Source organism: Triturus cristatus, chromosome 4_1, assembly GCF_964204655.1.
Source record: "Triturus cristatus chromosome 4_1, aTriCri1.1, whole genome shotgun sequence".
In the NCBI taxonomy this organism is placed as follows: domain Eukaryota; kingdom Metazoa; phylum Chordata; class Amphibia; order Caudata; family Salamandridae; genus Triturus; species Triturus cristatus.
In genome coordinates, this window is record NC_140585.1 from 107,631,415 (window position 1) to 107,655,769 (window position 24,355).

General features: G+C 44.5%; 55 non-coding genes across 55 annotated transcripts; 9 read left to right on the plus strand and 46 right to left on the minus strand.

The window, feature by feature from the left end:
* Positions 1-45: 45 nt before the first annotated feature.
* TRNAA-UGC (transfer RNA alanine (anticodon UGC)) lies at positions 46-117 on the minus strand. Its single transcript has one exon. It is a non-coding gene; the product is annotated as a tRNA-Ala (tRNA).
* Positions 118-246: 129 nt separating this feature from the next.
* TRNAS-GGA (transfer RNA serine (anticodon GGA)) lies at positions 247-332 on the minus strand. The gene is given in 2 exon segments: positions 247-282; positions 296-332. It is a non-coding gene; the product is annotated as a tRNA-Ser (tRNA).
* Positions 333-1,100: 768 nt separating this feature from the next.
* On the minus strand, positions 1,101-1,172 carry TRNAA-UGC (transfer RNA alanine (anticodon UGC)). Its single transcript has one exon. It is a non-coding gene; the product is annotated as a tRNA-Ala (tRNA).
* Positions 1,173-1,601: 429 nt separating this feature from the next.
* Positions 1,602-1,673, minus strand: TRNAA-CGC (transfer RNA alanine (anticodon CGC)). Its single transcript has one exon. It is a non-coding gene; the product is annotated as a tRNA-Ala (tRNA).
* Positions 1,674-1,802: 129 nt separating this feature from the next.
* TRNAY-GUA (transfer RNA tyrosine (anticodon GUA)) lies at positions 1,803-1,888 on the minus strand. The gene is given in 2 exon segments: positions 1,803-1,838; positions 1,852-1,888. It is a non-coding gene; the product is annotated as a tRNA-Tyr (tRNA).
* A 768-nt stretch (positions 1,889-2,656) lies between these two features.
* On the minus strand, positions 2,657-2,728 carry TRNAA-UGC (transfer RNA alanine (anticodon UGC)). Its single transcript has one exon. It is a non-coding gene; the product is annotated as a tRNA-Ala (tRNA).
* Positions 2,729-3,157: 429 nt separating this feature from the next.
* TRNAA-CGC (transfer RNA alanine (anticodon CGC)) lies at positions 3,158-3,229 on the minus strand. Its single transcript has one exon. It is a non-coding gene; the product is annotated as a tRNA-Ala (tRNA).
* A 129-nt stretch (positions 3,230-3,358) lies between these two features.
* TRNAY-GUA (transfer RNA tyrosine (anticodon GUA)) lies at positions 3,359-3,444 on the minus strand. The gene is given in 2 exon segments: positions 3,359-3,394; positions 3,408-3,444. It is a non-coding gene; the product is annotated as a tRNA-Tyr (tRNA).
* Positions 3,445-4,212: 768 nt separating this feature from the next.
* Positions 4,213-4,284, minus strand: TRNAA-UGC (transfer RNA alanine (anticodon UGC)). Its single transcript has one exon. It is a non-coding gene; the product is annotated as a tRNA-Ala (tRNA).
* Positions 4,285-4,441: 157 nt separating this feature from the next.
* On the plus strand, positions 4,442-4,514 carry TRNAM-CAU (transfer RNA methionine (anticodon CAU)). Its single transcript has one exon. It is a non-coding gene; the product is annotated as a tRNA-Met (tRNA).
* Positions 4,515-4,713: 199 nt separating this feature from the next.
* On the minus strand, positions 4,714-4,785 carry TRNAA-UGC (transfer RNA alanine (anticodon UGC)). Its single transcript has one exon. It is a non-coding gene; the product is annotated as a tRNA-Ala (tRNA).
* Positions 4,786-4,914: 129 nt separating this feature from the next.
* Positions 4,915-5,000, minus strand: TRNAS-GGA (transfer RNA serine (anticodon GGA)). Its single transcript is given in 2 exon segments — positions 4,915-4,950; positions 4,964-5,000. It is a non-coding gene; the product is annotated as a tRNA-Ser (tRNA).
* A 768-nt stretch (positions 5,001-5,768) lies between these two features.
* On the minus strand, positions 5,769-5,840 carry TRNAA-UGC (transfer RNA alanine (anticodon UGC)). The gene has a single exon. It is a non-coding gene; the product is annotated as a tRNA-Ala (tRNA).
* A 429-nt stretch (positions 5,841-6,269) lies between these two features.
* Positions 6,270-6,341, minus strand: TRNAA-UGC (transfer RNA alanine (anticodon UGC)). The gene has a single exon. It is a non-coding gene; the product is annotated as a tRNA-Ala (tRNA).
* Positions 6,342-6,470: 129 nt separating this feature from the next.
* TRNAS-GGA (transfer RNA serine (anticodon GGA)) lies at positions 6,471-6,556 on the minus strand. Its single transcript is given in 2 exon segments — positions 6,471-6,506; positions 6,520-6,556. It is a non-coding gene; the product is annotated as a tRNA-Ser (tRNA).
* Positions 6,557-7,324: 768 nt separating this feature from the next.
* Positions 7,325-7,396, minus strand: TRNAA-UGC (transfer RNA alanine (anticodon UGC)). Its single transcript has one exon. It is a non-coding gene; the product is annotated as a tRNA-Ala (tRNA).
* Positions 7,397-8,017: 621 nt separating this feature from the next.
* TRNAY-GUA (transfer RNA tyrosine (anticodon GUA)) lies at positions 8,018-8,103 on the minus strand. Its single transcript is given in 2 exon segments — positions 8,018-8,053; positions 8,067-8,103. It is a non-coding gene; the product is annotated as a tRNA-Tyr (tRNA).
* A 768-nt stretch (positions 8,104-8,871) lies between these two features.
* TRNAA-UGC (transfer RNA alanine (anticodon UGC)) lies at positions 8,872-8,943 on the minus strand. The gene has a single exon. It is a non-coding gene; the product is annotated as a tRNA-Ala (tRNA).
* A 157-nt stretch (positions 8,944-9,100) lies between these two features.
* Positions 9,101-9,173, plus strand: TRNAM-CAU (transfer RNA methionine (anticodon CAU)). Its single transcript has one exon. It is a non-coding gene; the product is annotated as a tRNA-Met (tRNA).
* Positions 9,174-9,372: 199 nt separating this feature from the next.
* On the minus strand, positions 9,373-9,444 carry TRNAA-CGC (transfer RNA alanine (anticodon CGC)). The gene has a single exon. It is a non-coding gene; the product is annotated as a tRNA-Ala (tRNA).
* A 129-nt stretch (positions 9,445-9,573) lies between these two features.
* Positions 9,574-9,659, minus strand: TRNAY-GUA (transfer RNA tyrosine (anticodon GUA)). The gene is given in 2 exon segments: positions 9,574-9,609; positions 9,623-9,659. It is a non-coding gene; the product is annotated as a tRNA-Tyr (tRNA).
* Positions 9,660-10,427: 768 nt separating this feature from the next.
* On the minus strand, positions 10,428-10,499 carry TRNAA-UGC (transfer RNA alanine (anticodon UGC)). Its single transcript has one exon. It is a non-coding gene; the product is annotated as a tRNA-Ala (tRNA).
* A 157-nt stretch (positions 10,500-10,656) lies between these two features.
* On the plus strand, positions 10,657-10,729 carry TRNAM-CAU (transfer RNA methionine (anticodon CAU)). Its single transcript has one exon. It is a non-coding gene; the product is annotated as a tRNA-Met (tRNA).
* Positions 10,730-10,928: 199 nt separating this feature from the next.
* TRNAA-UGC (transfer RNA alanine (anticodon UGC)) lies at positions 10,929-11,000 on the minus strand. Its single transcript has one exon. It is a non-coding gene; the product is annotated as a tRNA-Ala (tRNA).
* Positions 11,001-11,129: 129 nt separating this feature from the next.
* On the minus strand, positions 11,130-11,215 carry TRNAY-GUA (transfer RNA tyrosine (anticodon GUA)). Its single transcript is given in 2 exon segments — positions 11,130-11,165; positions 11,179-11,215. It is a non-coding gene; the product is annotated as a tRNA-Tyr (tRNA).
* Positions 11,216-11,983: 768 nt separating this feature from the next.
* On the minus strand, positions 11,984-12,055 carry TRNAA-UGC (transfer RNA alanine (anticodon UGC)). Its single transcript has one exon. It is a non-coding gene; the product is annotated as a tRNA-Ala (tRNA).
* A 429-nt stretch (positions 12,056-12,484) lies between these two features.
* Positions 12,485-12,556, minus strand: TRNAA-CGC (transfer RNA alanine (anticodon CGC)). Its single transcript has one exon. It is a non-coding gene; the product is annotated as a tRNA-Ala (tRNA).
* A 129-nt stretch (positions 12,557-12,685) lies between these two features.
* Positions 12,686-12,771, minus strand: TRNAY-GUA (transfer RNA tyrosine (anticodon GUA)). The gene is given in 2 exon segments: positions 12,686-12,721; positions 12,735-12,771. It is a non-coding gene; the product is annotated as a tRNA-Tyr (tRNA).
* A 768-nt stretch (positions 12,772-13,539) lies between these two features.
* Positions 13,540-13,611, minus strand: TRNAA-UGC (transfer RNA alanine (anticodon UGC)). Its single transcript has one exon. It is a non-coding gene; the product is annotated as a tRNA-Ala (tRNA).
* Positions 13,612-13,768: 157 nt separating this feature from the next.
* TRNAM-CAU (transfer RNA methionine (anticodon CAU)) lies at positions 13,769-13,841 on the plus strand. The gene has a single exon. It is a non-coding gene; the product is annotated as a tRNA-Met (tRNA).
* A 199-nt stretch (positions 13,842-14,040) lies between these two features.
* On the minus strand, positions 14,041-14,112 carry TRNAA-UGC (transfer RNA alanine (anticodon UGC)). The gene has a single exon. It is a non-coding gene; the product is annotated as a tRNA-Ala (tRNA).
* Positions 14,113-14,241: 129 nt separating this feature from the next.
* On the minus strand, positions 14,242-14,327 carry TRNAY-GUA (transfer RNA tyrosine (anticodon GUA)). Its single transcript is given in 2 exon segments — positions 14,242-14,277; positions 14,291-14,327. It is a non-coding gene; the product is annotated as a tRNA-Tyr (tRNA).
* A 768-nt stretch (positions 14,328-15,095) lies between these two features.
* TRNAA-UGC (transfer RNA alanine (anticodon UGC)) lies at positions 15,096-15,167 on the minus strand. The gene has a single exon. It is a non-coding gene; the product is annotated as a tRNA-Ala (tRNA).
* Positions 15,168-15,324: 157 nt separating this feature from the next.
* On the plus strand, positions 15,325-15,397 carry TRNAM-CAU (transfer RNA methionine (anticodon CAU)). Its single transcript has one exon. It is a non-coding gene; the product is annotated as a tRNA-Met (tRNA).
* A 199-nt stretch (positions 15,398-15,596) lies between these two features.
* On the minus strand, positions 15,597-15,668 carry TRNAA-CGC (transfer RNA alanine (anticodon CGC)). The gene has a single exon. It is a non-coding gene; the product is annotated as a tRNA-Ala (tRNA).
* Positions 15,669-15,797: 129 nt separating this feature from the next.
* TRNAY-GUA (transfer RNA tyrosine (anticodon GUA)) lies at positions 15,798-15,883 on the minus strand. The gene is given in 2 exon segments: positions 15,798-15,833; positions 15,847-15,883. It is a non-coding gene; the product is annotated as a tRNA-Tyr (tRNA).
* A 768-nt stretch (positions 15,884-16,651) lies between these two features.
* On the minus strand, positions 16,652-16,723 carry TRNAA-UGC (transfer RNA alanine (anticodon UGC)). Its single transcript has one exon. It is a non-coding gene; the product is annotated as a tRNA-Ala (tRNA).
* Positions 16,724-16,880: 157 nt separating this feature from the next.
* TRNAM-CAU (transfer RNA methionine (anticodon CAU)) lies at positions 16,881-16,953 on the plus strand. The gene has a single exon. It is a non-coding gene; the product is annotated as a tRNA-Met (tRNA).
* A 199-nt stretch (positions 16,954-17,152) lies between these two features.
* On the minus strand, positions 17,153-17,224 carry TRNAA-CGC (transfer RNA alanine (anticodon CGC)). The gene has a single exon. It is a non-coding gene; the product is annotated as a tRNA-Ala (tRNA).
* A 129-nt stretch (positions 17,225-17,353) lies between these two features.
* Positions 17,354-17,439, minus strand: TRNAY-GUA (transfer RNA tyrosine (anticodon GUA)). The gene is given in 2 exon segments: positions 17,354-17,389; positions 17,403-17,439. It is a non-coding gene; the product is annotated as a tRNA-Tyr (tRNA).
* Positions 17,440-18,207: 768 nt separating this feature from the next.
* TRNAA-UGC (transfer RNA alanine (anticodon UGC)) lies at positions 18,208-18,279 on the minus strand. The gene has a single exon. It is a non-coding gene; the product is annotated as a tRNA-Ala (tRNA).
* A 157-nt stretch (positions 18,280-18,436) lies between these two features.
* TRNAM-CAU (transfer RNA methionine (anticodon CAU)) lies at positions 18,437-18,509 on the plus strand. The gene has a single exon. It is a non-coding gene; the product is annotated as a tRNA-Met (tRNA).
* A 199-nt stretch (positions 18,510-18,708) lies between these two features.
* On the minus strand, positions 18,709-18,780 carry TRNAA-CGC (transfer RNA alanine (anticodon CGC)). Its single transcript has one exon. It is a non-coding gene; the product is annotated as a tRNA-Ala (tRNA).
* Positions 18,781-18,909: 129 nt separating this feature from the next.
* TRNAY-GUA (transfer RNA tyrosine (anticodon GUA)) lies at positions 18,910-18,995 on the minus strand. Its single transcript is given in 2 exon segments — positions 18,910-18,945; positions 18,959-18,995. It is a non-coding gene; the product is annotated as a tRNA-Tyr (tRNA).
* Positions 18,996-19,763: 768 nt separating this feature from the next.
* On the minus strand, positions 19,764-19,835 carry TRNAA-UGC (transfer RNA alanine (anticodon UGC)). The gene has a single exon. It is a non-coding gene; the product is annotated as a tRNA-Ala (tRNA).
* A 429-nt stretch (positions 19,836-20,264) lies between these two features.
* TRNAA-CGC (transfer RNA alanine (anticodon CGC)) lies at positions 20,265-20,336 on the minus strand. The gene has a single exon. It is a non-coding gene; the product is annotated as a tRNA-Ala (tRNA).
* Positions 20,337-20,465: 129 nt separating this feature from the next.
* TRNAY-GUA (transfer RNA tyrosine (anticodon GUA)) lies at positions 20,466-20,551 on the minus strand. Its single transcript is given in 2 exon segments — positions 20,466-20,501; positions 20,515-20,551. It is a non-coding gene; the product is annotated as a tRNA-Tyr (tRNA).
* A 768-nt stretch (positions 20,552-21,319) lies between these two features.
* On the minus strand, positions 21,320-21,391 carry TRNAA-UGC (transfer RNA alanine (anticodon UGC)). Its single transcript has one exon. It is a non-coding gene; the product is annotated as a tRNA-Ala (tRNA).
* A 157-nt stretch (positions 21,392-21,548) lies between these two features.
* On the plus strand, positions 21,549-21,621 carry TRNAM-CAU (transfer RNA methionine (anticodon CAU)). The gene has a single exon. It is a non-coding gene; the product is annotated as a tRNA-Met (tRNA).
* A 199-nt stretch (positions 21,622-21,820) lies between these two features.
* TRNAA-UGC (transfer RNA alanine (anticodon UGC)) lies at positions 21,821-21,892 on the minus strand. Its single transcript has one exon. It is a non-coding gene; the product is annotated as a tRNA-Ala (tRNA).
* A 129-nt stretch (positions 21,893-22,021) lies between these two features.
* Positions 22,022-22,107, minus strand: TRNAY-GUA (transfer RNA tyrosine (anticodon GUA)). Its single transcript is given in 2 exon segments — positions 22,022-22,057; positions 22,071-22,107. It is a non-coding gene; the product is annotated as a tRNA-Tyr (tRNA).
* Positions 22,108-22,875: 768 nt separating this feature from the next.
* On the minus strand, positions 22,876-22,947 carry TRNAA-UGC (transfer RNA alanine (anticodon UGC)). Its single transcript has one exon. It is a non-coding gene; the product is annotated as a tRNA-Ala (tRNA).
* Positions 22,948-23,104: 157 nt separating this feature from the next.
* Positions 23,105-23,177, plus strand: TRNAM-CAU (transfer RNA methionine (anticodon CAU)). Its single transcript has one exon. It is a non-coding gene; the product is annotated as a tRNA-Met (tRNA).
* A 199-nt stretch (positions 23,178-23,376) lies between these two features.
* TRNAA-CGC (transfer RNA alanine (anticodon CGC)) lies at positions 23,377-23,448 on the minus strand. Its single transcript has one exon. It is a non-coding gene; the product is annotated as a tRNA-Ala (tRNA).
* Positions 23,449-23,577: 129 nt separating this feature from the next.
* On the minus strand, positions 23,578-23,663 carry TRNAY-GUA (transfer RNA tyrosine (anticodon GUA)). The gene is given in 2 exon segments: positions 23,578-23,613; positions 23,627-23,663. It is a non-coding gene; the product is annotated as a tRNA-Tyr (tRNA).
* Positions 23,664-24,355: the final 692 nt, after the last annotated feature.

The following is a 24,355-nucleotide window of genomic DNA, read 5'->3' on the forward strand; positions in this document are numbered from 1 at the left end:
AGGCTAGCCTTCTGGAAAAAAGCCAAGATAAGGAACAGAGGCTCCTGGAGATGCCGGGGATTGAACCCGGGACCTCATACATGCAAAGCATGCGCTCTACCACTGAGCTACATCCCCACTTTTGCACTCGAGCTGTTTGATGGATGCAAGGAATCCCTGAAACCCAGGGACTGCAAAGTCTCGATCATAATCAATGGAAGGTATTGTTTGAATAAAAGTGAAAGATATGGAAATCGAAGCAAAAAATCCTTCGAGCCGGATTTGAACCAGCGACCTAAGGATGTCTGACTTTATGCTCCAGTCCTCCGCTCTACCAACTGAGCTATCGAAGGAGTGGCTGAAGTATCTTTCAGCGCTGTAATTATCTCTCGCTCAAGAAAGGTTGTGGGGGTGGGGATCAGGAGCAGATCGATGAAAATCATGAACATTACCTGCAGCTCCCTCTCAAAGTCACCAGTTCTTAGAGCACACTGTAAGGTACGTCTTATCACCCCAAAGGAGGATTTCAGACCAAAGTTCATGTTCTGTCTTGGCTTGGGGATAAGCAGGGGTGCTCCAAATTTCAATTTTACAGAAAGGAAAGGAACTTTGATACAAAGACCTTGGGCAGCATTGGTGGCAAATGGATGGCTGCGCGGAACCATGAAAGAAATGACAGAAAGTTATGGGAGTCATTACTACGCACCCAGCATCAAGAACGTGCATTTTGGATGCATTTTCAAAAGGAAAGAGAACGGAAAAATCTGTAGATTGAAGGTGATTGAGATAAACAAAATATTCCGTTTTTCTAAAAGCTACTGTAAAGAGTCTCTGGTTTAGAAGAAGAACCCTTACCAATGATCAAGAGAGATGCGACAGATTTCTATCATCAAAGCATTATGGTTGTCAAGATGAATCATCACTTTGATGTCTTCAACAAGTAGGATTCTTTTGATCTATAATCATCAAAAATGAGATAGCCCCATTTCATGGGATTTTTCAAGGCAAACGTCTGACAGATTAAGCGGGGTCCTCATCCCGGTTGGAGGACATATCTCTTCCTTCATCATGATGCCAGCCTAGCTTTCGGCCCAAAATCCAAGGTAAGCATGGCAAAAGTCTGGAGATGCCGGGGATTGAACCCGGGGCCTCATACATGCAAAGCATGCGCTCTACCACTGAGCTACATCCCCACTTCTGCAAGGTTTGACTGTATGATTGGAAACCCTGCATTGAACCGACGGCCACATCACCCCATTCGACTCTGCAGTATACAATGTCAGTCAGGAAAATCCTTCAGCCTTGTACCTGGATGATCTTCATGGTCTTATGTACAGATGCCTATATACAGTCTTCTTAGCGCAGTAGGCAGCGCGTCAGTCTCATAATCTGAAGGTCCTGAGTTCGATCCTCAGAGAGGGCATTTATTTCCTTCTTTTGGAATGCAAAATTCTCCGATTTTCTTGAAATGCGCAAACTATGCCTAGTTCAAAGATTTTTCCAAAGCAAATGTCTGACTATTTAAGTGGGGCTCTCACCCCAACTGCATGACAAACTTCTTCTTTCTGCATGATGGCAGGCTAGCCTTCTGGAAAAAAGCCAAGATAAGGAACAGAGGCTCCTGGAGATGCCGGGGATTGAACCCGGGACCTCATACATGCGAAGCATGCGCTCTACCACTGAGCTACATCCCCACTTTTGCCCTCGAGCTGTTTGATGGATGCAAGGAATCCCTGAAACCCAGGGACTGCAAAGTCTCGATCATAATCAATGGAAGGTATTGTTTGAATAAAAGTGAAATATATGGAAATCGAAGCAAAAAATCCTTCGAGCCGGATTTGAACCAGCGACCTAAGGATGTCTGACTTTATGCTACAGTCCTCCGCTCTACCAACTGAGCTATCGAAGGAGTGGCTGAAGTATCTTTCAGCGCTGTAATTATCTCTCGCTCAAGAAAGGTTGTGGGGGTGGGGATCAGGAGCAGATCGATGAAAATCATGAACATTACCTGCAGCTCCCTCTCAAAGTCACCAGTTCTTAGAGCACACTGTAAGGTACGTCTTATCACCCCAAAGGAGGATTTCAGACCAAAGTTCATGTTCTGTCTTGGCTTGGGGATAAGCAGGGGTGCTCCAAATTTCAATTTTACAGAAAGGAAAGGAACTTTGATACAAAGACCTTGGGCAGCATTGGTGGCAAATGGATGGCTGCGCGGAACCATGAAAGAAATGACAGAAAGTTATGGGAGTGATTACTACGCACCCAGCATCAAGAACGTGCATTTTGGATGCATTTTCAAAAGGAAAGAGAACGGAAAAATCTGTAGATTGAAGGTGATTGAGATAAACAAAATATTCCGTTTTTCTAAAAGCTACTGTAAAGAGTCTCTGGTTTAGAAGAAGAACCCTTACCAATGATCAAGAGAGATGCGACAGATTTCTATCATCAAAGCATTATGGTTGTCAAGATGAATCATCACTTTGATGTCTTCAACAAGTAGGATTCTTTTGATCTATAATCATCAAAAATGAGATAGCCCCATTTCATGGGATTTTTCAAGGCAAACGTCTGACAGATTAAGCGGGGTCCTCATCCCGGTTGGAGGACATATCTCTTCCTTCATCATGATGCCAGCCTAGCTTTCGGCCCAAAATCCAAGGTAAGCATGGCAAAAGTCTGGAGATGCCGGGGATTGAACCCGGGGCCTCATACATGCAAAGCATGCGCTCTACCACTGAGCTACATCCCCACTTCTGCAAGGTTTGACTGTATGATTGGAAACCCTGCATTGAACCGACGGCCACATCACCCCATTCGACTCTGCAGTATACAATGTCAGTCAGGAAAATCCTTCAGCCTTGTACCTGGATGATCTTCATGGTCTTATGTACAGATGCCTATATACAGTCTTCTTAGCGCAGTAGGCAGCGCGTCAGTCTCATAATCTGAAGGTCCTGAGTTCGATCCTCAGAGAGGGCATTTATTTCCTTCTTTTGGAATGCAAAATTCTCCGATTTTCTTGAAATGCGCAAACTATGCCTAGTTCAAAGATTTTTCCAAAGCAAATGTCTGACTATTTAAGTGGGGCTCTCACCCCAACTGCATGACAAACTTCTTCTTTCTGCATGATGGCAGGCTAGCCTTCTGGAAAAAAGCCAAGATAAGGAACAGAGGCTCCTGGAGATGCCGGGGATTGAACCCGGGACCTCATACATGCGAAGCATGCGCTCTACCACTGAGCTACATCCCCACTTTTGCCCTCGAGCTGTTTGATGGATGCAAGGAATCCCTGAAACCCAGGGACTGCAAAGTCTCGATCATAATCAATGGAAGGTATTGTTTGAATAAAAGTGAAATATATGGAAATCGAAGCAAAAAATCCTTCGAGCCGGATTTGAACCAGCGACCTAAGGATGTCTGACTTTATGCTACAGTCCTCCGCTCTACCAACTGAGCTATCGAAGGAGTGGCTGAAGTATCTTTCAGCGCTGTAATTATCTCTCGCTCAAGAAAGGTTGTGGGGGTGGGGATCAGGAGCAGATCGATGAAAATCATGAACATTACCTGCAGCTCCCTCTCAAAGTCACCAGTTCTTAGAGCACACTGTAAGGTACGTCTTATCACCCCAAAGGAGGATTTCAGACCAAAGTTCATGTTCTGTCTTGGCTTGGGGATAAGCAGGGGTGCTCCAAATTTCAATTTTACAGAAAGGAAAGGAACTTTGATACAAAGACCTTGGGCAGCATTGGTGGCAAATGGATGGCTGCGCGGAACCATGAAAGAAATGACAGAAAGTTATGGGAGTCATTACTACGCACCCAGCATCAAGAACGTGCATTTTGGATGCATTTTCAAAAGGAAAGAGAACGGAAAAATCTGTAGATTGAAGGTGATTGAGATAAACAAAATATTCCGTTTTTCTAAAAGCTACTGTAAAGAGTCTCTGGTTTAGAAGAAGAACCCTTACCAATGATCAAGAGAGATGCGACAGATTTCTATCATCAAAGCATTATGGTTGTCAAGATGAATCATCACTTTGATGTCTTCAACAAGTAGGATTCTTTTGATCTATAATCATCAAAAATGAGATAGCCCCATTTCATGGGATTTTTCAAGGCAAACGTCTGACAGATTAAGCGGGGTCCTCATCCCGGTTGGAGGACATATCTCTTCCTTCATCATGATGCCAGCCTAGCTTTCGGCCCAAAATCCAAGGTAAGCATGGCAAAAGTCTGGAGATGCCGGGGATTGAACCCGGGGCCTCATACATGCAAAGCATGCGCTCTACCACTGAGCTACATCCCCACTTCTGCAAGGTTTGACTGTATGATTGGAAACCCTGCATTGAACCGACGGCCACATCACCCCATTCGACTCTGCAGTATACAATGTCAGTCAGGAAAATCCTTCAGCCTTGTACCTGGATGATCTTCATGGTCTTATGTACAGATGCCTATATACAGCCTTCTTAGCGCAGTAGGCAGCGCGTCAGTCTCATAATCTGAAGGTCCTGAGTTCGATCCTCAGAGAGGGCATTTATTTCCTTCTTTTGGAATGCAAAATTCTCCGATTTTCTTGAAATGCGCAAACTATGCCTAGTTCAAAGATTTTTCCAAAGCAAATGTCTGACTATTTAAGTGGGGCTCTCACCCCAACTGCATGACAAACTTCTTCTTTCTGCATGATGGCAGGCTAGCCTTCTGGAAAAAAGCCAAGATAAGGAACAGAGGCTCCTGGAGATGCCGGGGATTGAACCCGGGACCTCATACATGCAAAGCATGCGCTCTACCACTGAGCTACATCCCCACTTTTGCACTCGAGCTGTTTGATGGATGCAAGGAATCCCTGAAACCCAGGGACTGCAAAGTCTCGATCATAATCAATGGAAGGTATTGTTTGAATAAAAGTGAAAGATATGGAAATCGAAGCAAAAAATCCTTCGAGCCGGATTTGAACCAGCGACCTAAGGATGTCTGACTTTATGCTCCAGTCCTCCGCTCTACCAACTGAGCTATCGAAGGAGTGGCTGAAGTATCTTTCAGCGCTGTAATTATCTCTCGCTCAAGAAAGGTTGTGGGGGTGGGGATCAGGAGCAGATCGATGAAAATCATGAACATTACCTGCAGCTCCCTCTCAAAGTCACCAGTTCTTAGAGCACACTGTAAGGTACGTCTTATCACCCCAAAGGAGGATTTCAGACCAAAGTTCATGTTCTGTCTTGGCTTGGGGATAAGCAGGGGTGCTCCAAATTTCAATTTTACAGAAAGGAAAGGAACTTTGATACAAAGACCTTGGGCAGCATTGGTGGCAAATGGATGGCTGCGCGGAACCATGAAAGAAATGACAGAAAGTTATGGGAGTCATTACTACGCACCCAGCATCAAGAACGTGCATTTTGGATGCATTTTCAAAAGGAAAGAGAACGGAAAAATCTGTAGATTGAAGGTGATTGAGATAAACAAAATATTCCGTTTTTCTAAAAGCTACTGTAAAGAGTCTCTGGTTTAGAAGAAGAACCCTTACCAATGATCAAGAGAGATGCGACAGATTTCTATCATCAAAGCATTATGGTTGTCAAGATGAATCATCACTTTGATGTCTTCAACAAGTAGGATTCTTTTGATCTATAATCATCAAAAATGAGATAGCCCCATTTCATGGGATTTTTCAAGGCAAACGTCTGACAGATTAAGCGGGGTCCTCATCCCGGTTGGAGGACATATCTCTTCCTTCATCATGATGCCAGCCTAGCTTTCGGCCCAAAATCCAAGGTAAGCATGGCAAAAGTCTGGAGATGCCGGGGATTGAACCCGGGGCCTCATACATGCAAAGCATGCGCTCTACCACTGAGCTACATCCCCACTTCTGCAAGGTTTGACTGTATGATTGGAAACCCTGCATTGAACCGACGGCCACATCACCCCATTCGACTCTGCAGTATACAATGTCAGTCAGGAAAATCCTTCAGCCTTGTACCTGGATGATCTTCATGGTCTTATGTACAGATGCCTATATACAGCCTTCTTAGCGCAGTAGGCAGCGCGTCAGTCTCATAATCTGAAGGTCCTGAGTTCGATCCTCAGAGAGGGGATTTATTTCCTTCTTTTGGAATGCAAAATTCTCCGATTTTCTTGAAATGCGCAAACTATGCCTAGTTCAAAGATTTTTCCAAAGCAAATGTCTGACTATTTAAGTGGGGCTCTCACCCCAACTGCATGACAAACTTCTTCTTTCTGCATGATGGCAGGCTAGCCTTCTGGAAAAAAGCCAAGATAAGGAACAGAGGCTCCTGGAGATGCCGGGGATTGAACCCGGGACCTCATACATGCAAAGCATGCGCTCTACCACTGAGCTACATCCCCACTTTTGCACTCGAGCTGTTTGATGGATGCAAGGAATCCCTGAAACCCAGGGACTGCAAAGTCTCGATCATAATCAATGGAAGGTATTGTTTGAATAAAAGTGAAAGATATGGAAATCGAAGCAAAAAATCCTTCGAGCCGGATTTGAACCAGCGACCTAAGGATGTCTGACTTTATGCTCCAGTCCTCCGCTCTACCAACTGAGCTATCGAAGGAGTGGCTGAAGTATCTTTCAGCGCTGTAATTATCTCTCGCTCAAGAAAGGTTGTGGGGGTGGGGATCAGGAGCAGATCGATGAAAATCATGAACATTACCTGCAGCTCCCTCTCAAAGTCACCAGTTCTTAGAGCACACTGTAAGGTACGTCTTATCACCCCAAAGGAGGATTTCAGACCAAAGTTCATGTTCTGTCTTGGCTTGGGGATAAGCAGGGGTGCTCCAAATTTCAATTTTACAGAAAGGAAAGGAACTTTGATACAAAGACCTTGGGCAGCATTGGTGGCAAATGGATGGCTGCGCGGAACCATGAAAGAAATGACAGAAAGTTATGGGAGTCATTACTACGCACCCAGCATCAAGAACGTGCATTTTGGATGCATTTTCAAAAGGAAAGAGAACGGAAAAATCTGTAGATTGAAGGTGATTGAGATAAACAAAATATTCCGTTTTTCTAAAAGCTACTGTAAAGAGTCTCTGGTTTAGAAGAAGAACCCTTACCAATGATCAAGAGAGATGCGACAGATTTCTATCATCAAAGCATTATGGTTGTCAAGATGAATCATCACTTTGATGTCTTCAACAAGTAGGATTCTTTTGATCTATAATCATCAAAAATGAGATAGCCCCATTTCATGGGATTTTTCAAGGCAAACGTCTGACAGATTAAGCGGGGTCCTCATCCCGGTTGGAGGACATATCTCTTCCTTCATCATGATGCCAGCCTAGCTTTCGGCCCAAAATCCAAGGTAAGCATGGCAAAAGTCTGGAGATGCCGGGGATTGAACCCGGGGCCTCATACATGCAAAGCATGCGCTCTACCACTGAGCTACATCCCCACTTCTGCAAGGTTTGACTGTATGATTGGAAACCCTGCATTGAACCGACGGCCACATCACCCCATTCGACTCTGCAGTATACAATGTCAGTCAGGAAAATCCTTCAGCCTTGTACCTGGATGATCTTCATGGTCTTATGTACAGATGCCTATATACAGTCTTCTTAGCGCAGTAGGCAGCGCGTCAGTCTCATAATCTGAAGGTCCTGAGTTCGATCCTCAGAGAGGGCATTTATTTCCTTCTTTTGGAATGCAAAATTCTCCGATTTTCTTGAAATGCGCAAACTATGCCTAGTTCAAAGATTTTTCCAAAGCAAATGTCTGACTATTTAAGTGGGGCTCTCACCCCAACTGCATGACAAACTTCTTCTTTCTGCATGATGGCAGGCTAGCCTTCTGGAAAAAAGCCAAGATAAGGAACAGAGGCTCCTGGAGATGCCGGGGATTGAACCCGGGACCTCAAGCATGCGCTCTACCACTGAGCTACATCCCCACTTTTGCCCTCGAGCTGTTTGATGGATGCAAGGAATCCCTGAAACCCAGGGACTGCAAAGTCTCGATCATAATCAATGGAAGGTATTGTTTGAATAAAAGTGAAATATATGGAAATCGAAGCAAAAAATCCTTCGAGCCGGATTTGAACCAGCGACCTAAGGATGTCTGACTTTATGCTACAGTCCTCCGCTCTACCAACTGAGCTATCGAAGGAGTGGCTGAAGTATCTTTCAGCGCTGTAATTATCTCTCGCTCAAGAAAGGTTGTGGGGGTGGGGATCAGGAGCAGATCGATGAAAATCATGAACATTACCTGCAGCTCCCTCTCAAAGTCACCAGTTCTTAGAGCACACTGTAAGGTACGTCTTATCACCCCAAAGGAGGATTTCAGACCAAAGTTCATGTTCTGTCTTGGCTTGGGGATAAGCAGGGGTGCTCCAAATTTCAATTTTACAGAAAGGAAAGGAACTTTGATACAAAGACCTTGGGCAGCATTGGTGGCAAATGGATGGCTGCGCGGAACCATGAAAGAAATGACAGAAAGTTATGGGAGTGATTACTACGCACCCAGCATCAAGAACGTGCATTTTGGATGCATTTTCAAAAGGAAAGAGAACGGAAAAATCTGTAGATTGAAGGTGATTGAGATAAACAAAATATTCCGTTTTTCTAAAAGCTACTGTAAAGAGTCTCTGGTTTAGAAGAAGAACCCTTACCAATGATCAAGAGAGATGCGACAGATTTCTATCATCAAAGCATTATGGTTGTCAAGATGAATCATCACTTTGATGTCTTCAACAAGTAGGATTCTTTTGATCTATAATCATCAAAAATGAGATAGCCCCATTTCATGGGATTTTTCAAGGCAAACGTCTGACAGATTAAGCGGGGTCCTCATCCCGGTTGGAGGACATATCTCTTCCTTCATCATGATGCCAGCCTAGCTTTCGGCCCAAAATCCAAGGTAAGCATGGCAAAAGTCTGGAGATGCCGGGGATTGAACCCGGGGCCTCATACATGCAAAGCATGCGCTCTACCACTGAGCTACATCCCCACTTCTGCAAGGTTTGACTGTATGATTGGAAACCCTGCATTGAACCGACGGCCACATCACCCCATTCGACTCTGCAGTATACAATGTCAGTCAGGAAAATCCTTCAGCCTTGTACCTGGATGATCTTCATGGTCTTATGTACAGATGCCTATATACAGCCTTCTTAGCGCAGTAGGCAGCGCGTCAGTCTCATAATCTGAAGGTCCTGAGTTCGATCCTCAGAGAGGGCATTTATTTCCTTCTTTTGGAATGCAAAATTCTCCGATTTTCTTGAAATGCGCAAACTATGCCTAGTTCAAAGATTTTTCCAAAGCAAATGTCTGACTATTTAAGTGGGGCTCTCACCCCAACTGCATGACAAACTTCTTCTTTCTGCATGATGGCAGGCTAGCCTTCTGGAAAAAAGCCAAGATAAGGAACAGAGGCTCCTGGAGATGCCGGGGATTGAACCCGGGACCTCATACATGCGAAGCATGCGCTCTACCACTGAGCTACATCCCCACTTTTGCCCTCGAGCTGTTTGATGGATGCAAGGAATCCCTGAAACCCAGGGACTGCAAAGTCTCGATCATAATCAATGGAAGGTATTGTTTGAATAAAAGTGAAAGATATGGAAATCGAAGCAAAAAATCCTTCGAGCCGGATTTGAACCAGCGACCTAAGGATGTCTGACTTTATGCTACAGTCCTCCGCTCTACCAACTGAGCTATCGAAGGAGTGGCTGAAGTATCTTTCAGCGCTGTAATTATCTCTCGCTCAAGAAAGGTTGTGGGGGTGGGGATCAGGAGCAGATCGATGAAAATCATGAACATTACCTGCAGCTCCCTCTCAAAGTCACCAGTTCTTAGAGCACACTGTAAGGTACGTCTTATCACCCCAAAGGAGGATTTCAGACCAAAGTTCATGTTCTGTCTTGGCTTGGGGATAAGCAGGGGTGCTCCAAATTTCAATTTTACAGAAAGGAAAGGAACTTTGATACAAAGACCTTGGGCAGCATTGGTGGCAAATGGATGGCTGCGCGGAACCATGAAAGAAATGACAGAAAGTTATGGGAGTGATTACTACGCACCCAGCATCAAGAACGTGCATTTTGGATGCATTTTCAAAAGGAAAGAGAACGGAAAAATCTGTAGATTGAAGGTGATTGAGATAAACAAAATATTCCGTTTTTCTAAAAGCTACTGTAAAGAGTCTCTGGTTTAGAAGAAGAACCCTTACCAATGATCAAGAGAGATGCGACAGATTTCTATCATCAAAGCATTATGGTTGTCAAGATGAATCATCACTTTGATGTCTTCAACAAGTAGGATTCTTTTGATCTATAATCATCAAAAATGAGATAGCCCCATTTCATGGGATTTTTCAAGGCAAACGTCTGACAGATTAAGCGGGGTCCTCATCCCGGTTGGAGGACATATCTCTTCCTTCATCATGATGCCAGCCTAGCTTTCGGCCCAAAATCCAAGGTAAGCATGGCAAAAGTCTGGAGATGCCGGGGATTGAACCCGGGGCCTCATACATGCAAAGCATGCGCTCTACCACTGAGCTACATCCCCACTTCTGCAAGGTTTGACTGTATGATTGGAAACCCTGCATTGAACCGACGGCCACATCACCCCATTCGACTCTGCAGTATACAATGTCAGTCAGGAAAATCCTTCAGCCTTGTACCTGGATGATCTTCATGGTCTTATGTACAGATGCCTATATACAGCCTTCTTAGCGCAGTAGGCAGCGCGTCAGTCTCATAATCTGAAGGTCCTGAGTTCGATCCTCAGAGAGGGCATTTATTTCCTTCTTTTGGAATGCAAAATTCTCCGATTTTCTTGAAATGCGCAAACTATGCCTAGTTCAAAGATTTTTCCAAAGCAAATGTCTGACTATTTAAGTGGGGCTCTCACCCCAACTGCATGACAAACTTCTTCTTTCTGCATGATGGCAGGCTAGCCTTCTGGAAAAAAGCCAAGATAAGGAACAGAGGCTCCTGGAGATGCCGGGGATTGAACCCGGGACCTCATACATGCAAAGCATGCGCTCTACCACTGAGCTACATCCCCACTTTTGCACTCGAGCTGTTTGATGGATGCAAGGAATCCCTGAAACCCAGGGACTGCAAAGTCTCGATCATAATCAATGGAAGGTATTGTTTGAATAAAAGTGAAAGATATGGAAATCGAAGCAAAAAATCCTTCGAGCCGGATTTGAACCAGCGACCTAAGGATGTCTGACTTTATGCTACAGTCCTCCGCTCTACCAACTGAGCTATCGAAGGAGTGGCTGAAGTATCTTTCAGCGCTGTAATTATCTCTCGCTCAAGAAAGGTTGTGGGGGTGGGGATCAGGAGCAGATCGATGAAAATCATGAACATTACCTGCAGCTCCCTCTCAAAGTCACCAGTTCTTAGAGCACACTGTAAGGTACGTCTTATCACCCCAAAGGAGGATTTCAGACCAAAGTTCATGTTCTGTCTTGGCTTGGGGATAAGCAGGGGTGCTCCAAATTTCAATTTTACAGAAAGGAAAGGAACTTTGATACAAAGACCTTGGGCAGCATTGGTGGCAAATGGATGGCTGCGCGGAACCATGAAAGAAATGACAGAAAGTTATGGGAGTGATTACTACGCACCCAGCATCAAGAACGTGCATTTTGGATGCATTTTCAAAAGGAAAGAGAACGGAAAAATCTGTAGATTGAAGGTGATTGAGATAAACAAAATATTCCGTTTTTCTAAAAGCTACTGTAAAGAGTCTCTGGTTTAGAAGAAGAACCCTTACCAATGATCAAGAGAGATGCGACAGATTTCTATCATCAAAGCATTATGGTTGTCAAGATGAATCATCACTTTGATGTCTTCAACAAGTAGGATTCTTTTGATCTATAATCATCAAAAATGAGATAGCCCCATTTCATGGGATTTTTCAAGGCAAACGTCTGACAGATTAAGCGGGGTCCTCATCCCGGTTGGAGGACATATCTCTTCCTTCATCATGATGCCAGCCTAGCTTTCGGCCCAAAATCCAAGGTAAGCATGGCAAAAGTCTGGAGATGCCGGGGATTGAACCCGGGGCCTCATACATGCAAAGCATGCGCTCTACCACTGAGCTACATCCCCACTTCTGCAAGGTTTGACTGTATGATTGGAAACCCTGCATTGAACCGACGGCCACATCACCCCATTCGACTCTGCAGTATACAATGTCAGTCAGGAAAATCCTTCAGCCTTGTACCTGGATGATCTTCATGGTCTTATGTACAGATGCCTATATACAGTCTTCTTAGCGCAGTAGGCAGCGCGTCAGTCTCATAATCTGAAGGTCCTGAGTTCGATCCTCAGAGAGGGCATTTATTTCCTTCTTTTGGAATGCAAAATTCTCCGATTTTCTTGAAATGCGCAAACTATGCCTAGTTCAAAGATTTTTCCAAAGCAAATGTCTGACTATTTAAGTGGGGCTCTCACCCCAACTGCATGACAAACTTCTTCTTTCTGCATGATGGCAGGCTAGCCTTCTGGAAAAAAGCCAAGATAAGGAACAGAGGCTCCTGGAGATGCCGGGGATTGAACCCGGGACCTCATACATGCGAAGCATGCGCTCTACCACTGAGCTACATCCCCACTTTTGCCCTCGAGCTGTTTGATGGATGCAAGGAATCCCTGAAACCCAGGGACTGCAAAGTCTCGATCATAATCAATGGAAGGTATTGTTTGAATAAAAGTGAAATATATGGAAATCGAAGCAAAAAATCCTTCGAGCCGGATTTGAACCAGCGACCTAAGGATGTCTGACTTTATGCTACAGTCCTCCGCTCTACCAACTGAGCTATCGAAGGAGTGGCTGAAGTATCTTTCAGCGCTGTAATTATCTCTCGCTCAAGAAAGGTTGTGGGGGTGGGGATCAGGAGCAGATCGATGAAAATCATGAACATTACCTGCAGCTCCCTCTCAAAGTCACCAGTTCTTAGAGCACACTGTAAGGTACGTCTTATCACCCCAAAGGAGGATTTCAGACCAAAGTTCATGTTCTGTCTTGGCTTGGGGATAAGCAGGGGTGCTCCAAATTTCAATTTTACAGAAAGGAAAGGAACTTTGATACAAAGACCTTGGGCAGCATTGGTGGCAAATGGATGGCTGCGCGGAACCATGAAAGAAATGACAGAAAGTTATGGGAGTCATTACTACGCACCCAGCATCAAGAACGTGCATTTTGGATGCATTTTCAAAAGGAAAGAGAACGGAAAAATCTGTAGATTGAAGGTGATTGAGATAAACAAAATATTCCGTTTTTCTAAAAGCTACTGTAAAGAGTCTCTGGTTTAGAAGAAGAACCCTTACCAATGATCAAGAGAGATGCGACAGATTTCTATCATCAAAGCATTATGGTTGTCAAGATGAATCATCACTTTGATGTCTTCAACAAGTAGGATTCTTTTGATCTATAATCATCAAAAATGAGATAGCCCCATTTCATGGGATTTTTCAAGGCAAACGTCTGACAGATTAAGCGGGGTCCTCATCCCGGTTGGAGGACATATCTCTTCCTTCATCATGATGCCAGCCTAGCTTTCGGCCCAAAATCCAAGGTAAGCATGGCAAAAGTCTGGAGATGCCGGGGATTGAACCCGGGGCCTCATACATGCAAAGCATGCGCTCTACCACTGAGCTACATCCCCACTTCTGCAAGGTTTGACTGTATGATTGGAAACCCTGCATTGAACCGACGGCCACATCACCCCATTCGACTCTGCAGTATACAATGTCAGTCAGGAAAATCCTTCAGCCTTGTACCTGGATGATCTTCATGGTCTTATGTACAGATGCCTATATACAGCCTTCTTAGCGCAGTAGGCAGCGCGTCAGTCTCATAATCTGAAGGTCCTGAGTTCGATCCTCAGAGAGGGCATTTATTTCCTTCTTTTGGAATGCAAAATTCTCCGATTTTCTTGAAATGCGCAAACTATGCCTAGTTCAAAGATTTTTCCAAAGCAAATGTCTGACTATTTAAGTGGGGCTCTCACCCCAACTGCATGACAAACTTCTTCTTTCTGCATGATGGCAGGCTAGCCTTCTGGAAAAAAGCCAAGATAAGGAACAGAGGCTCCTGGAGATGCCGGGGATTGAACCCGGGACCTCATACATGCAAAGCATGCGCTCTACCACTGAGCTACATCCCCACTTTTGCACTCGAGCTGTTTGATGGATGCAAGGAATCCCTGAAACCCAGGGACTGCAAAGTCTCGATCATAATCAATGGAAGGTATTGTTTGAATAAAAGTGAAAGATATGGAAATCGAAGCAAAAAATCCTTCGAGCCGGATTTGAACCAGCGACCTAAGGATGTCTGACTTTATGCTACAGTCCTCCGCTCTACCAACTGAGCTATCGAAGGAGTGGCTGAAGTATCTTTCAGCGCTGTAATTATCTCTCGCTCAAGAAAGGTTGTGGGGGTGGGGATCAGGAGCAGATCGATGAAAATCATGAACATTACCTGCAGCTCCCTCTCAAAGTCACCAGTTCTTAGAGCACACTGTAAGGTACGTCTTATCACCCCAAAGGAGGATTTCAGACCAAAGTTCATGTTCTGTCTTGGCTTGGGGATAAGCAGGGGTGCTCCAAATTTCAATTTTACAGAAAGGAAAGGAACTTTGATACAAAGACCTTGGGCAGCATTGGTGGCAAATGGATGGCTGCGCGGAACCATGAAAGAAATGACAGAAAGTTATGGGAGTCATTACTACGCACCCAGCATCAAGAACGTGCATTTTGGATGCATTTTCAAAAGGAAAGAGAACGGAAAAATCTGTAGATTGAAGGTGATTGAGATAAACAAAATATTCAGTTTTTCTAAAAGCTACTGTAAAGAGTCTCTGGTTTAGAAGAAGAACCCTTACCAATGATCAAGAGAGATGCGACAGATTTCTATCATCAAAGCATTATGGTTGTCAAGATGAATCATCACTTTGATGTCTTCAACAAGTAGGATTCTTTTGATCTATAATCATCAAAAATGAGATAGCCCCATTTCATGGGATTTTTCAAGGCAAACGTCTGACAGATTAAGCGGGGTCCTCATCCCGGTTGGAGGACATATCTCTTCCTTCATCATGATGCCAGCCTAGCTTTCGGCCCAAAATCCAAGGTAAGCATGGCAAAAGTCTGGAGATGCCGGGGATTGAACCCGGGGCCTCATACATGCAAAGCATGCGCTCTACCACTGAGCTACATCCCCACTTCTGCAAGGTTTGACTGTATGATTGGAAACCCTGCATTGAACCGACGGCCACATCACCCCATTCGACTCTGCAGTATACAATGTCAGTCAGGAAAATCCTTCAGCCTTGTACCTGGATGATCTTCATGGTCTTATGTACAGATGCCTATATACAGCCTTCTTAGCGCAGTAGGCAGCGCGTCAGTCTCATAATCTGAAGGTCCTGAGTTCGATCCTCAGAGAGGGCATTTATTTCCTTCTTTTGGAATGCAAAATTCTCCGATTTTCTTGAAATGCGCAAACTATGCCTAGTTCAAAGATTTTTCCAAAGCAAATGTCTGACTATTTAAGTGGGGCTCTCACCCCAACTGCATGACAAACTTCTTCTTTCTGCATGATGGCAGGCTAGCCTTCTGGAAAAAAGCCAAGATAAGGAACAGAGGCTCCTGGAGATGCCGGGGATTGAACCCGGGACCTCATACATGCGAAGCATGCGCTCTACCACTGAGCTACATCCCCACTTTTGCACTCGAGCTGTTTGATGGATGCAAGGAATCCCTGAAACCCAGGGACTGCAAAGTCTCGATCATAATCAATGGAAGGTATTGTTTGAATAAAAGTGAAAGATATGGAAATCGAAGCAAAAAATCCTTCGAGCCGGATTTGAACCAGCGACCTAAGGATGTCTGACTTTATGCTACAGTCCTCCGCTCTACCAACTGAGCTATCGAAGGAGTGGCTGAAGTATCTTTCAGCGCTGTAATTATCTCTCGCTCAAGAAAGGTTGTGGGGGTGGGGATCAGGAGCAGATCGATGAAAATCATGAACATTACCTGCAGCTCCCTCTCAAAGTCACCAGTTCTTAGAGCACACTGTAAGGTACGTCTTATCACCCCAAAGGAGGATTTCAGACCAAAGTTCATGTTCTGTCTTGGCTTGGGGATAAGCAGGGGTGCTCCAAATTTCAATTTTACAGAAAGGAAAGGAACTTTGATACAAAGACCTTGGGCAGCATTGGTGGCAAATGGATGGCTGCGCGGAACCATGAAAGAAATGACAGAAAGTTATGGGAGTCATTACTACGCACCCAGCATCAAGAACGTGCATTTTGGATGCATTTTCAAAAGGAAAGAGAACGGAAAAATCTGTAGATTGAAGGTGATTGAGATAAACAAAATATTCCGTTTTTCTAAAAGCTACTGTAAAGAGTCTCTGGTTTAGAAGAAGAACCCTTACCAATGATCAAGAGAGATGCGACAGATTTCTATCATCAAAGCATTATGGTTGTCAAGATGAATCATCACTTTGATGTCTTCAACAAGTAGGATTCTTTTGATCTATAATCATCAAAAATGAGATAGCCCCATTTCATGGGATTTTTCAAGGCAAACGTCTGACAGATTAAGCGGGGTCCTCATCCCGGTTGGAGGACATATCTCTTCCTTCATCATGATGCCAGCCTAGCTTTCGGCCCAAAATCCAAGGTAAGCATGGCAAAAGTCTGGAGATGCCGGGGATTGAACCCGGGGCCTCATACATGCAAAGCATGCGCTCTACCACTGAGCTACATCCCCACTTCTGCAAGGTTTGACTGTATGATTGGAAACCCTGCATTGAACCGACGGCCACATCACCCCATTCGACTCTGCAGTATACAATGTCAGTCAGGAAAATCCTTCAGCCTTGTACCTGGATGATCTTCATGGTCTTATGTACAGATGCCTATATACAGCCTTCTTAGCGCAGTAGGCAGCGCGTCAGTCTCATAATCTGAAGGTCCTGAGTTCGATCCTCAGAGAGGGCATTTATTTCCTTCTTTTGGAATGCAAAATTCTCCGATTTTCTTGAAATGCGCAAACTATGCCTAGTTCAAAGATTTTTCCAAAGCAAATGTCTGACTATTTAAGTGGGGCTCTCACCCCAACTGCATGACAAACTTCTTCTTTCTGCATGATGGCAGGCTAGCCTTCTGGAAAAAAGCCAAGATAAGGAACAGAGGCTCCTGGAGATGCCGGGGATTGAACCCGGGACCTCATACATGCGAAGCATGCGCTCTACCACTGAGCTACATCCCCACTTTTGCACTCGAGCTGTTTGATGGATGCAAGGAATCCCTGAAACCCAGGGACTGCAAAGTCTCGATCATAATCAATGGAAGGTATTGTTTGAATAAAAGTGAAATATATGGAAATCGAAGCAAAAAATCCTTCGAGCCGGATTTGAACCAGCGACCTAAGGATGTCTGACTTTATGCTACAGTCCTCCGCTCTACCAACTGAGCTATCGAAGGAGTGGCTGAAGTATCTTTCAGCGCTGTAATTATCTCTCGCTCAAGAAAGGTTGTGGGGGTGGGGATCAGGAGCAGATCGATGAAAATCATGAACATTACCTGCAGCTCCCTCTCAAAGTCACCAGTTCTTAGAGCACACTGTAAGGTACGTCTTATCACCCCAAAGGAGGATTTCAGACCAAAGTTCATGTTCTGTCTTGGCTTGGGGATAAGCAGGGGTGCTCCAAATTTCAATTTTACAGAAAGGAAAGGAACTTTGATACAAAGACCTTGGGCAGCATTGGTGGCAAATGGATGGCTGCGCGGAACCATGAAAGAAATGACAGAAAGTTATGGGAGTCATTACTACGCACCCAGCATCAAGAACGTGCATTTTGGATGCATTTTCAAAAGGAAAGAGAACGGAAAAATCTGTAGATTGAAGGTGATTGAGATAAACAAAATATTCCGTTTTTCTAAAAGCTACTGTAAAGAGTCTCTGGTTTAGAAGAAGAACCCTTACCAATGATCAAGAGAGATGCGACAGATTTCTATCATCAAAGCATTATGGTTGTCAAGATGAATCATCACTTTGATGTCTTCAACAAGTAGGATTCTTTTGATCTATAATCATCAAAAATGAGATAGCCCCATTTCATGGGATTTTTCAAGGCAAACGTCTGACAGATTAAGCGGGGTCCTCATCCCGGTTGGAGGACATATCTCTTCCTTCATCATGATGCCAGCCTAGCTTTCGGCCCAAAATCCAAGGTAAGCATGGCAAAAGTCTGGAGATGCCGGGGATTGAACCCGGGGCCTCATACATGCAAAGCATGCGCTCTACCACTGAGCTACATCCCCACTTCTGCAAGGTTTGACTGTATGATTGGAAACCCTGCATTGAACCGACGGCCACATCACCCCATTCGACTCTGCAGTATACAATGTCAGTCAGGAAAATCCTTCAGCCTTGTACCTGGATGATCTTCATGGTCTTATGTACAGATGCCTATATACAGCCTTCTTAGCGCAGTAGGCAGCGCGTCAGTCTCATAATCTGAAGGTCCTGAGTTCGATCCTCAGAGAGGGCATTTATTTCCTTCTTTTGGAATGCAAAATTCTCCGATTTTCTTGAAATGCGCAAACTATGCCTAGTTCAAAGATTTTTCCAAAGCAAATGTCTGACTATTTAAGTGGGGCTCTCACCCCAACTGCATGACAAACTTCTTCTTTCTGCATGATGGCAGGCTAGCCTTCTGGAAAAAAGCCAAGATAAGGAACAGAGGCTCCTGGAGATGCCGGGGATTGAACCCGGGACCTCATACATGCGAAGCATGCGCTCTACCACTGAGCTACATCCCCACTTTTGCACTCGAGCTGTTTGATGGATGCAAGGAATCCCTGAAACCCAGGGACTGCAAAGTCTCGATCATAATCAATGGAAGGTATTGTTTGAATAAAAGTGAAAGATATGGAAATCGAAGCAAAAAATCCTTCGAGCCGGATTTGAACCAGCGACCTAAGGATGTCTGACTTTATGCTACAGTCCTCCGCTCTACCAACTGAGCTATCGAAGGAGTGGCTGAAGTATCTTTCAGCGCTGTAATTATCTCTCGCTCAAGAAAGGTTGTGGGGGTGGGGATCAGGAGCAGATCGATGAAAATCATGAACATTACCTGCAGCTCCCTCTCAAAGTCACCAGTTCTTAGAGCACACTGTAAGGTACGTCTTATCACCCCAAAGGAGGATTTCAGACCAAAGTTCATGTTCTGTCTTGGCTTGGGGATAAGCAGGGGTGCTCCAAATTTCAATTTTACAGAAAGGAAAGGAACTTTGATACAAAGACCTTGGGCAGCATTGGTGGCAAATGGATGGCTGCGCGGAACCATGAAAGAAATGACAGAAAGTTATGGGAGTCATTACTACGCACCCAGCATCAAGAACGTGCATTTTGGATGCATTTTCAAAAGGAAAGAGAACGGAAAAATCTGTAGATTGAAGGTGATTGAGATAAACAAAATATTCCGTTTTTCTAAAAGCTACTGTAAAGAGTCTCTGGTTTAGAAGAAGAACCCTTACCAATGATCAAGAGAGATGCGACAGATTTCTATCATCAAAGCATTATGGTTGTCAAGATGAATCATCACTTTGATGTCTTCAACAAGTAGGATTCTTTTGATCTATAATCATCAAAAATGAGATAGCCCCATTTCATGGGATTTTTCAAGGCAAACGTCTGACAGATTAAGCGGGGTCCTCATCCCGGTTGGAGGACATATCTCTTCCTTCATCATGATGCCAGCCTAGCTTTCGGCCCAAAATCCAAGGTAAGCATGGCAAAAGTCTGGAGATGCCGGGGATTGAACCCGGGGCCTCATACATGCAAAGCATGCGCTCTACCACTGAGCTACATCCCCACTTCTGCAAGGTTTGACTGTATGATTGGAAACCCTGCATTGAACCGACGGCCACATCACCCCATTCGACTCTGCAGTATACAATGTCAGTCAGGAAAATCCTTCAGCCTTGTACCTGGATGATCTTCATGGTCTTATGTACAGATGCCTATATACAGTCTTCTTAGCGCAGTAGGCAGCGCGTCAGTCTCATAATCTGAAGGTCCTGAGTTTGATCCTCAGAGAGGGCATTTATTTCCTTCTTTTGGAATGCAAAATTCTCCGATTTTCTTGAAATGCGCAAACTATGCCTAGTTCAAAGATTTTTCCAAAGCAAATGTCTGACTATTTAAGTGGGGCTCTCACCCCAACTGCATGACAAACTTCTTCTTTCTGCATGATGGCAGGCTAGCCTTCTGGAAAAAAGCCAAGATAAGGAACAGAGGCTCCTGGAGATGCCGGGGATTGAACCCGGGACCTCATACATGCGAAGCATGCGCTCTACCACTGAGCTACATCCCCACTTTTGCCCTCGAGCTGTTTGATGGATGCAAGGAATCCCTGAAACCCAGGGACTGCAAAGTCTCGATCATAATCAATGGAAGGTATTGTTTGAATAAAAGTGAAATATATGGAAATCGAAGCAAAAAATCCTTCGAGCCGGATTTGAACCAGCGACCTAAGGATGTCTGACTTTATGCTACAGTCCTCCGCTCTACCAACTGAGCTATCGAAGGAGTGGCTGAAGTATCTTTCAGCGCTGTAATTATCTCTCGCTCAAGAAAGGTTGTGGGGGTGGGGATCAGGAGCAGATCGATGAAAATCATGAACATTACCTGCAGCTCCCTCTCAAAGTCACCAGTTCTTAGAGCACACTGTAAGGTACGTCTTATCACCCCAAAGGAGGATTTCAGACCAAAGTTCATGTTCTGTCTTGGCTTGGGGATAAGCAGGGGTGCTCCAAATTTCAATTTTACAGAAAGGAAAGGAACTTTGATACAAAGACCTTGGGCAGCATTGGTGGCAAATGGATGGCTGCGCGGAACCATGAAAGAAATGACAGAAAGTTATGGGAGTCATTACTACGCACCCAGCATCAAGAACGTGCATTTTGGATGCATTTTCAAAAGGAAAGAGAACGGAAAAATCTGTAGATTGAAGGTGATTGAGATAAACAAAATATTCCGTTTTTCTAAAAGCTACTGTAAAGAGTCTCTGGTTTAGAAGAAGAACCCTTACCAATGATCAAGAGAGATGCGACAGATTTCTATCATCAAAGCATTATGGTTGTCAAGATGAATCATCACTTTGATGTCTTCAACAAGTAGGATTCTTTTGATCTATAATCATCAAAAATGAGATAGCCCCATTTCATGGGATTTTTCAAGGCAAACGTCTGACAGATTAAGCGGGGTCCTCATCCCGGTTGGAGGACATATCTCTTCCTTCATCATGATGCCAGCCTAGCTTTCGGCCCAAAATCCAAGGTAAGCATGGCAAAAGTCTGGAGATGCCGGGGATTGAACCCGGGGCCTCATACATGCAAAGCATGCGCTCTACCACTGAGCTACATCCCCACTTCTGCAAGGTTTGACTGTATGATTGGAAACCCTGCATTGAACCGACGGCCACATCACCCCATTCGACTCTGCAGTATACAATGTCAGTCAGGAAAATCCTTCAGCCTTGTACCTGGATGATCTTCATGGTCTTATGTACAGATGCCTATATACAGCCTTCTTAGCGCAGTAGGCAGCGCGTCAGTCTCATAATCTGAAGGTCCTGAGTTCGATCCTCAGAGAGGGCATTTATTTCCTTCTTTTGGAATGCAAAATTCTCCGATTTTCTTGAAATGCGCAAACTATGCCTAGTTCAAAGATTTTTCCAAAGCAAATGTCTGACTATTTAAGTGGGGCTCTCACCCCAACTGCATGACAAACTTCTTCTTTCTGCATGATGGCAGGCTAGCCTTCTGGAAAAAAGCCAAGATAAGGAACAGAGGCTCCTGGAGATGCCGGGGATTGAACCCGGGACCTCATACATGCAAAGCATGCGCTCTACCACTGAGCTACATCCCCACTTTTGCACTCGAGCTGTTTGATGGATGCAAGGAATCCCTGAAACCCAGGGACTGCAAAGTCTCGATCATAATCAATGGAAGGTATTGTTTGAATAAAAGTGAAATATATGGAAATCGAAGCAAAAAATCCTTCGAGCCGGATTTGAACCAGCGACCTAAGGATGTCTGACTTTATGCTACAGTCCTCCGCTCTACCAACTGAGCTATCGAAGGAGTGGCTGAAGTATCTTTCAGCGCTGTAATTATCTCTCGCTCAAGAAAGGTTGTGGGGGTGGGGATCAGGAGCAGATCGATGAAAATCATGAACATTACCTGCAGCTCCCTCTCAAAGTCACCAGTTCTTAGAGCACACTGTAAGGTACGTCTTATCACCCCAAAGGAGGATTTCAGACCAAAGTTCATGTTCTGTCTTGGCTTGGGGATAAGCAGGGGTGCTCCAAATTTCAATTTTACAGAAAGGAAAGGAACTTTGATACAAAGACCTTGGGCAGCATTGGTGGCAAATGGATGGCTGCGCGGAACCATGAAAGAAATGACAGAAAGTTATGGGAGTCATTACTACGCACCCAGCATCAAGAACGTGCATTTTGGATGCATTTTCAAAAGGAAAGAGAACGGAAAAATCTGTAGATTGAAGGTGATTGAGATAAACAAAATATTCCGTTTTTCTAAAAGCTACTGTAAAGAGTCTCTGGTTTAGAAGAAGAACCCTTACCAATGATCAAGAGAGATGCGACAGATTTCTATCATCAAAGCATTATGGTTGTCAAGATGAATCATCACTTTGATGTCTTCAACAAGTAGGATTCTTTTGATCTATAATCATCAAAAATGAGATAGCCCCATTTCATGGGATTTTTCAAGGCAAACGTCTGACAGATTAAGCGGGGTCCTCATCCCGGTTGGAGGACATATCTCTTCCTTCATCATGATGCCAGCCTAGCTTTCGGCCCAAAATCCAAGGTAAGCATGGCAAAAGTCTGGAGATGCCGGGGATTGAACCCGGGGCCTCATACATGCAAAGCATGCGCTCTACCACTGAGCTACATCCCCACTTCTGCAAGGTTTGACTGTATGATTGGAAACCCTGCATTGAACCGACGGCCACATCACCCCATTCGACTCTGCAGTATACAATGTCAGTCAGGAAAATCCTTCAGCCTTGTACCTGGATGATCTTCATGGTCTTATGTACAGATGCCTATATACAGCCTTCTTAGCGCAGTAGGCAGCGCGTCAGTCTCATAATCTGAAGGTCCTGAGTTCGATCCTCAGAGAGGGCATTTATTTCCTTCTTTTGGAATGCAAAATTCTCCGATTTTCTTGAAATGCGCAAACTATGCCTAGTTCAAAGATTTTTCCAAAGCAAATGTCTGACTATTTAAGTGGGGCTCTCACCCCAACTGCATGACAAACTTCTTCTTTCTGCATGATGGCAGGCTAGCCTTCTGGAAAAAAGCCAAGATAAGGAACAGAGGCTCCTGGAGATGCCGGGGATTGAACCCGGGACCTCATACATGCGAAGCATGCGCTCTACCACTGAGCTACATCCCCACTTTTGCACTCGAGCTGTTTGATGGATGCAAGGAATCCCTGAAACCCAGGGACTGCAAAGTCTCGATCATAATCAATGGAAGGTATTGTTTGAATAAAAGTGAAAGATATGGAAATCGAAGCAAAAAATCCTTCGAGCCGGATTTGAACCAGCGACCTAAGGATGTCTGACTTTATGCTACAGTCCTCCGCTCTACCAACTGAGCTATCGAAGGAGTGGCTGAAGTATCTTTCAGCGCTGTAATTATCTCTCGCTCAAGAAAGGTTGTGGGGGTGGGGATCAGGAGCAGATCGATGAAAATCATGAACATTACCTGCAGCTCCCTCTCAAAGTCACCAGTTCTTAGAGCACACTGTAAGGTACGTCTTATCACCCCAAAGGAGGATTTCAGACCAAAGTTCATGTTCTGTCTTGGCTTGGGGATAAGCAGGGGTGCTCCAAATTTCAATTTTACAGAAAGGAAAGGAACTTTGATACAAAGACCTTGGGCAGCATTGGTGGCAAATGGATGGCTGCGCGGAACCATGAAAGAAATGACAGAAAGTTATGGGAGTCATTACTACGCACCCAGCATCAAGAACGTGCATTTTGGATGCATTTTCAAAAGGAAAGAGAACGGAAAAATCTGTAGATTGAAGGTGATTGAGATAAACAAAATATTCCGTTTTTCTAAAAGCTACTGTAAAGAGTCTCTGGTTTAGAAGAAGAACCCTTACCAATGATCAAGAGAGATGCGACAGATTTCTATCATCAAAGCATTATGGTTGTCAAGATGAATCATCACTTTGATGTCTTCAACAAGTAGGATTCTTTTGATCTATAATCATCAAAAATGAGATAGCCCCATTTCATGGGATTTTTCAAGGCAAACGTCTGACAGATTAAGCGGGGTCCTCATCCCGGTTG